This window comes from Ictidomys tridecemlineatus, chromosome 11, assembly GCF_052094955.1.
Source record: "Ictidomys tridecemlineatus isolate mIctTri1 chromosome 11, mIctTri1.hap1, whole genome shotgun sequence".
NCBI classification, from domain to species: domain Eukaryota; kingdom Metazoa; phylum Chordata; class Mammalia; order Rodentia; family Sciuridae; genus Ictidomys; species Ictidomys tridecemlineatus.
Window position 1 is genome coordinate 10,374,693 of NC_135487.1, and position 7,286 is coordinate 10,381,978.

Consider the following 7,286-nt stretch of genomic DNA (forward strand, 5'->3'; position numbering starts at 1 on the left):
ACATACCAACAAAGATGTTGTGTCTGCCGAGAACTAAAAAAATAAATATTAAAAATTCTCAAATTCTCTCTCTCTCTCTCCCCTCTCTCACTCTCTCTTTAAAAAAAAAAAAAAAAAAAAAACGTAGGCGCGCTGGGGCTGGGGCTCAGTGGTAGAGCACTTACCTAGCATGTGTGAGGCACTGGTTTCCATTCTCAGCACTGCATGTTAATTAATTAATTAAACAAAGGTCCATCAAAAACGGATAAAAATAATTTTTTTAAAAGACAAAAATAGGGCTAGGGTAGTGGTTCGGCAGTAGAGCGTTCTTCTAGCAGGCGTAAGGCCCTGGGTTCAATCCTCCACATCACATAAAAATAAATAAAAGTATTGTGTCGGACTATAGTTAAAAAAAAAAAAAGACAAAAACAGCTGCGCACAATGGCGCATGCTGAGGCAGGAGGATCTCGAGTTCAAAGCCAGCCTCAGCAACAGCAAGGTACTAAGTAAGTCAGTGAGACCCTGTCTCTAAATAAAATAGGGCTAGGGATGTGGCTTGGTCAAGTATTTTGAGTTCAATCCCTGGTACCAAAAAAATAATATTAAAAAACAAAACCCAAAACCACATAGGTCCAGGTGCGGTGGTGCAGGCTGGTAATCCCAGGGATTTGGGAGGTGGAGGCAGAAAGATCAATGCCAGCCTTAGCAACCTAATGAGGCCCTAAGCAACTTAGCAAGTTGTCTCAAAAAAAGAAAAAAAGAGGGCTGGGGATGTGGCTCAGCAACTCTGGGTTCAATCCGCAGGACCCCCTCCCCACAAACAAACAAACAAAACAACCAAACCCACATAGAGATGTGTGCTGGGATTGGTCAGATAACAAGAAATTTCAGGTAGAAATAGGTACAAGGAAGGAAAATAAAGCAAGGGAAAGATACAGGGAGGTTTGGGAGGGAGGATACGCGGTGGTCAGAGAAGGCCAGGGGATGAAGTGTGTTGGAAGTGAGAGCTGGTGTCACAGAGCCTTCCCCAGCTGGACCTTGAGCAAGACTAGCCATCAAAGGCACAGAGGAAATGGCCACCGTGTCCTGAGGAGGGCTTTAGCACTGCCCATCTGAACAGCTCCTGCCAGCTAGTGTGGCACTTCCCCATGAGCTGTGTAGGGCTGACCCAACTAGGCGCTGCCTCCGAACTGACCATAGGAAAGGTAGGACTTAGTACGCCAGCCTGTGTGACCTGGGACAACTAAAGTTGGAAGGCTTGGACCAGCTGTTACTAAAGGCGGGGCGGGTCCTTGGCCTGGAACTGCCAATCAAAGATATTTTAGGGCAGTAGTGACAGCAGCATTGCAGCAGAAAGGACCAAGGATACCTTGCTTGTCAGCAGGAGCCCAGAGACAGCTGGTCCAAGGCAAAGGCTTCTCACCTGTGAGGCCAGCTTCATGGTGGTCTCATTAAGTTCTCATTATCTAGAGTGTGCAGGGGGCTTTTTGTTTTTGCAGTCCTGGGGATTGAACCCAGGGGTCTCTACCACTGAGCCACCTTCCCAGCCCTTTTTATTTTTGAGGCAGGGACTACCTGAGTTGCTTAGGACCTCACTAAGTTGCTGAGGCTGTCTTTAAAATTTAAAAGATTCTGCCTCAGCCTTCCAAGTTGCGGGGATCACATGTGTGTGCCATTGTACCTGGAGACAACTGACTTCCAAATTTTGATCCTCCTGCCTTAGCCTGGCTTGCAGGAGTTTTTATCCCCATATTGCAAATAAGGAAACTGGAACAAAATGACTTACTTATGTTACATGGTAAGTCCTTGACTGAGTAAAGACCCAGTTTTTCCTGATTCCCCATCAAGTGCTCTCTCCCTAAAAAAGACTGTCAAGTGAACCCAGACACATTAGGGACAGACCTCTAGAAAGGTCACAAGTGGGGTGATTGGTGAGTACAAGAGGGGGTTTGAACTGATTGGTTTAGGCCACGAGGGGATGCTGAACTACATGGTTTCCCAACATGTTATCAACCACCATAAACTACTGGGGGTCATCTGGCATCCCAGGTATTTTCCCTGTCTCATGCTGATTGGTGGTTGCTAGGGGGTTGCTATGGGTCCTCACCTAGCCTGACTGAGTCAGGGGCACCAGGTGTAGCAGATCTCTCCTGTTATTTGTAGATAAACAACTCAGCAGGGTGGGTATGTGCCTAGGAGTGCTCTGTGGTTCTTTCCAAGGACAAGGGTCACGCCCCCTTCCTTGGACAGGCTTTGCTCTGAGGTAGAGGCTGGTTTTTCAGCAACTCTTGGGAAGCTGAGGCAGGAGGATCACAATTTCAAGGCCAGCCTTAACATATTAGTGAGAGCCTCACCAATTTAGCAAGATCCTGTCTCAAAATTAAAAGGGCTGGAGCCAGGCAGGGTGGCTCACACCTGTAATCCCAGCAGCTCAGGAGGCTGAGGCAGAAGGATGTAAAGTTCAAAGCCAGCCTCAACAACAGTGAGGCACTAAGCAACTCAGTGAGACCCTGTCTCTAAATAAAATACAAAAAAAGGGCTGGAGATGTGATTCAGTGGTAAAGTACCCCTGGATTTAATCCCCAGTACCAGAAAAAAAGAAAAATCAAAGAGTAATATTTCATGACATGTGAAAATTATAGAAAATTCAAAATTAAGTGTTCATAAAAATAAAGCTTTATTGGAACACTTCCATACTCATCTGCTTACATAACGTCTAGCTGTTTTGAGCTAAACTGGCAAAGCTGAGTCATTACCATGGACATAATACAGCCCACAAGGCCCTTTACAGAAACTCTGCTGAATCGAGGCTACAGCAGAAGCTCCCATTGTATTGATGGAGAACTTAATGCAGAGATAGAGAAAACAACTGGCTGAGATCACAATGAACCAATAGCAGAAAAGAGAACTCAGGTTCCCTGATAAAGCTCTTTTCCCTTTACCATATAAAGGCAGATAAGCACAGGTTTCTTGTTTTCTCATGACAATGACTACTTTTGACCCTTATCTATGTATTATCTCTGCTCTGTTTCATACCTGTCTAATCTAGAAGTACAACCTCTTCATCCACACCCAAAATAGCATAGCAGGGGTGTAGCTCAGTGGGAGTGGGAGAGGCCTTGGGTTTGATCCCTAGTACTGCAAAATAAATAAGAAATATAAAAATAGACAATCCAAACTACAATCAATGCACAGTCCTGCCCTAAAGGAAAAAAGGAAATGATGTGGTCAAAAAAGCCTGAACTGCTTTTGGTGATGCCATAAGCATTCATGATAGGGTGAATCCTCCCCCCAGTGCTGGGGACTGAACCTAGGGCTGTGCACATGCCAGGCAGACACTCTGCCACTAAGCCGCAGAGCTACTACAGCCAGCCACTTCCCCTCATTTCTTTTGGAACAACTGCCAAAGGTAAATTTAAGTACAAAAAAATGCAGGCACTTAGACTGGAGCACAGAGGCCAGTCAGTGGGGGGAGCAAAGCAGGCTCTTCAGGGCAGCCACACAGACATGTCAGTGTTTTCTGAGTGACGGGGAAATGGAGGGAAGTCAGTTCTTACACAGCCCAGGGGACACCCTTAACTAGGTGAGTAGAACTGGGCTATGACCCACCTTTGTCCTTGTTCTGAGCAAACTGAAGAGTTTCAATTTCTTAAGTTTTGGGATGTTCAGTCATAAAATGGGGATAATAGGGCTTGTAGCCTAGTATCAGTGAGACATTTATAAAGTATAATTAATGTTTGCAAAGGGATTTGCCATCCTTGAGATTAAGCAGTACCCATGCAACATGCAAGACAGACTGGTGTTACTTTTGAGGGTGGTCACATTTTGTGGGTGTCACTCCTGTTGTTTACTGAGGCAGTAGGGGGGAAAGTAGGTCATGATCATGTGACACAATATTTCAATGTGACCCAGAACTGGCTACAGGAAACTTGCACAGGCTGACTTCCATATCAGATGACGCAGAGAAATCTCACCGAGAACAAGTCCCCTGTGACGAAATGGTTGGCTTCATGAAGCACAGTCAGTCATGCCTACAAAAATCTGGTGGGGCTAATTAGGAAAACACAGGACTTCTGGCTTTACAAGGAAGGGGACTGAGTCACATTACTCAGCAAAATCTTTCCTCGTCCTCAAGTCAGCTTTAGAGGTTTTCTGAGAACACAGTGCTTTTTCTAATTAATCCCCAAAGCCCTGGTGCTGGGTGACAGCAGGATGAGGCGGAGGCCTCCCTGAGCATCCCCACACTGCAACACTAAAGCACACAGGAATCCCACGGAGCTCCTAAGGTCTAATCCTACATTTAATCCTACATCATTCCACTGAATCCTCTTCTATGACTTTGGCTAATTATGTGATATCTTAATCTCCAGCAATTATGATGAAAAATGTGAAAATGATGCCATGGCTTGATTCACTTCTCCTTGCAGATACTCCTTCAAGAAGAAAGATAAGGAAGGCCTTCTCAAACCAAGAAAAACTTAGCTGATGGGAAACTGCCTTCAAGCTTCACCAAGCAAAGACATTGCTTTAGCTCCTGGAATACAGAAGGAAATGGAAATGTACTGAATTTCCTAGTTATTTTTTGTCTTATTTTTTCATTTTTAAATGCATCTTTTAGTTGGAGATGGGCCCAATGCCTTTATTAATTTATTTTTATGTGGTGCTGAGGATCGAACCCAGTGCCCTACACGTCTAGGTGAGAATTTTACCACTGAGCCACAACCCCAGCTCCTTAATTTATTTACTTATATGTCATGCTGAGAATTGAACCCAGTGCCTCACACATGCTAGGCAAGCACTCTACCACTGAGCCACAACCCCGGCTCCTCCTAGTTATTTTTATCAGTCAGAACTTTGGTCCAGGGCTGGAGATAGAGCTCAGCTGGTAGAGCACTGGCCTCACATGCACAAGGCCCTGGGTTCAATCCCTAGCACCACAAACAAATACAACCCCCCAAAAAATTTTGGTCCAAACAAATCCTATAAATATTTGAGAAGATCATATAGATACATCATGAAAATAAACAGTGCAACAGATGTTGGGTATGACCAATTGGAAAGGAATTAGGTATTCTCAGCAGAAACATCCATACATTTAAACATCATTCTGTTACCTAAAAGAGTAAATGCATAGCCCCAATACTACATTTGCTTTGGAAATTATAATCTATTTTATTTATTTATTACTACTAGGGATTGAACTATAATCTATTTAAAAAAAATTTAAAAGAGCTGGGTATGGTGGCACATGCCTATAATCCCACCAACTCAGGAGGCCAAGAGAGGAAGATTTCAAGTTCCAGGCCAGTCTGGGCACTTTAGTGAAACCTTGTTTCAAAATAAAAATAAAGGGCTGAGGTTGTGGCTCAGTGGTAGAGCACTCACCTAGCACATAGGAGGCACTGGGTTCGATCCTCAGCACCACCTAAAAATAAACAAATAAATAAATGAACGTATTGTGTCCATCTACAACTTGAAAAAAATATGAAAAAAGAAAAATAAAAAGTGCTAGTGATGAAGCTCAAGGGCAGAATATTTGCCTAGCACCATAAGGCCCTGGATTTGATCCCCCAAAAAATGGGGGAAAAAAAAGGGAAAATGAAAAAGAAAGAAGTAATATAACCCCCAAGTGCCCAGCATTATAAATGTCATTTAGAACTTAATTTATGATATTCACATAAGACAGACTTAGGTGGTTTTCTGGCCTTTGTATACTTTTGTCAATTTTGTAAGTTTGGGGGCTGGGGATGTGGCTCAAGCGGTAGCGGGCTCGCCTGGCATGTGTGCGGCCCAGGTTCGATCCTCAGCACGACATACAAAGATGTTGTGTCCACTGAAAACTAAAATAAATAAATAAATATTTTAAAAAATTTTTTGTAAGTTTATGTGGTTTATAGGTGCAGGGAAAGCAAGGAATGAGAGAGGGGTAAGCAAGAAATGAAAGAAAGAGAAGCAGAGAACCACAGGAGAGTGTATTTGTCAGATCTGACAAATAAAGGCCATCTCTCTATAGGAGAGAGAGGCAACACAGGCTGGGGTTCTGGGACTTTTATGGGGGAGGCTCAGGAATCAGAGCCAAGGAGGTCCTAACTCGGTGGTTAAGGGTTGGGTTGGTGTGAGGGAATGGTGAGTGTTTCTCAGAAATGTCCTGGGGCAGGACAGTGAAACAAATGGCCATGCAGGGGCTTGGGACATAGCTCAGTTGGTAGAGTGCTTGACTTGTATACACAAGGCCTTGGGTTCAATCCCCAGCACCACTAAAAAATAAATAAAATAAAATGGCCATCCAGATGCTAAGCAAGGACCTTGTGAAGTATCATATGCCACCCTCAAGTTTCAAATTAATTCATGGATCTTTAGGTCTTGGCATATCTAAGTAAAAAAACAAAAATTAAAAAAAAAAAACCCTCAATGGCCTTTATCTCCATTCTAACATAAATAGTTCAGTTTTTTTTTTTTTTTTTTTTTGGTACCAGGGATAGAACCCTGGGGCACTCAACCACTGAGCCACATCATCATCCTTCTTTTGTATTTTATTTAGAGACAAGGTCTTAGTGAATTGCTTAGGGCCTCCCTAAGTTGCCGAGGCAAACTTTGGACTTGCAACCCTCCTGTGCAGCCGCAGTCTGGCTGGGTACAAATAACCCAGCCGCCACAAAACCTTGTAGGTTCAAACAGCAACTCTTTATTCCCAATCTCTCACCGGCACTCCACACACACTCCCTCCACAGGGCTCCGCTTCAGCGGAAGCCCGGGAGAACTCAATGGGAACTCCAAAGTAGTGGGCACCCAAGGCAGCAGGATCCGCCCTAATCCTGGAGCTGCCCTATTGCTGGTCAGCAGGGTCCACATACAACTCAATACACAGCCCGTTTCAATCCAGCATCATCCAGTCACAGCAATTTTAACTTAATTATCATCATCTTAAAGGCTTGCTGGCGTCATCTCTTAACCACTCCTTCTGGCAAAATGCCACGTGGCATCCCGACTCGGCTGTGGCCCTCAATACTGCACCTGGCAAACGGTTCAGATTTAAATAGTATTCTTAAGATTGTAAAGCACTTTTACACTTATAACCTCATTTCATTGGATCCTTGTGGAGAGCTGGGAAGGGTGACACATGCCTGTGATCCCAGCGGCTCAGGAAGCTGAGGCAGGAGGATTGCAAGTTCATAGCCAGTCTCAGGTGGCTGGGGTGTGGCTAAGCGGTAAAGCACTTGCCTCCCATGTATGAGGCACTGGGTTCAATCCTCAGCACCACATAAAAGTAAATAAACAAGGGGCTGGGGATGTGGCTCAAGTGGTAG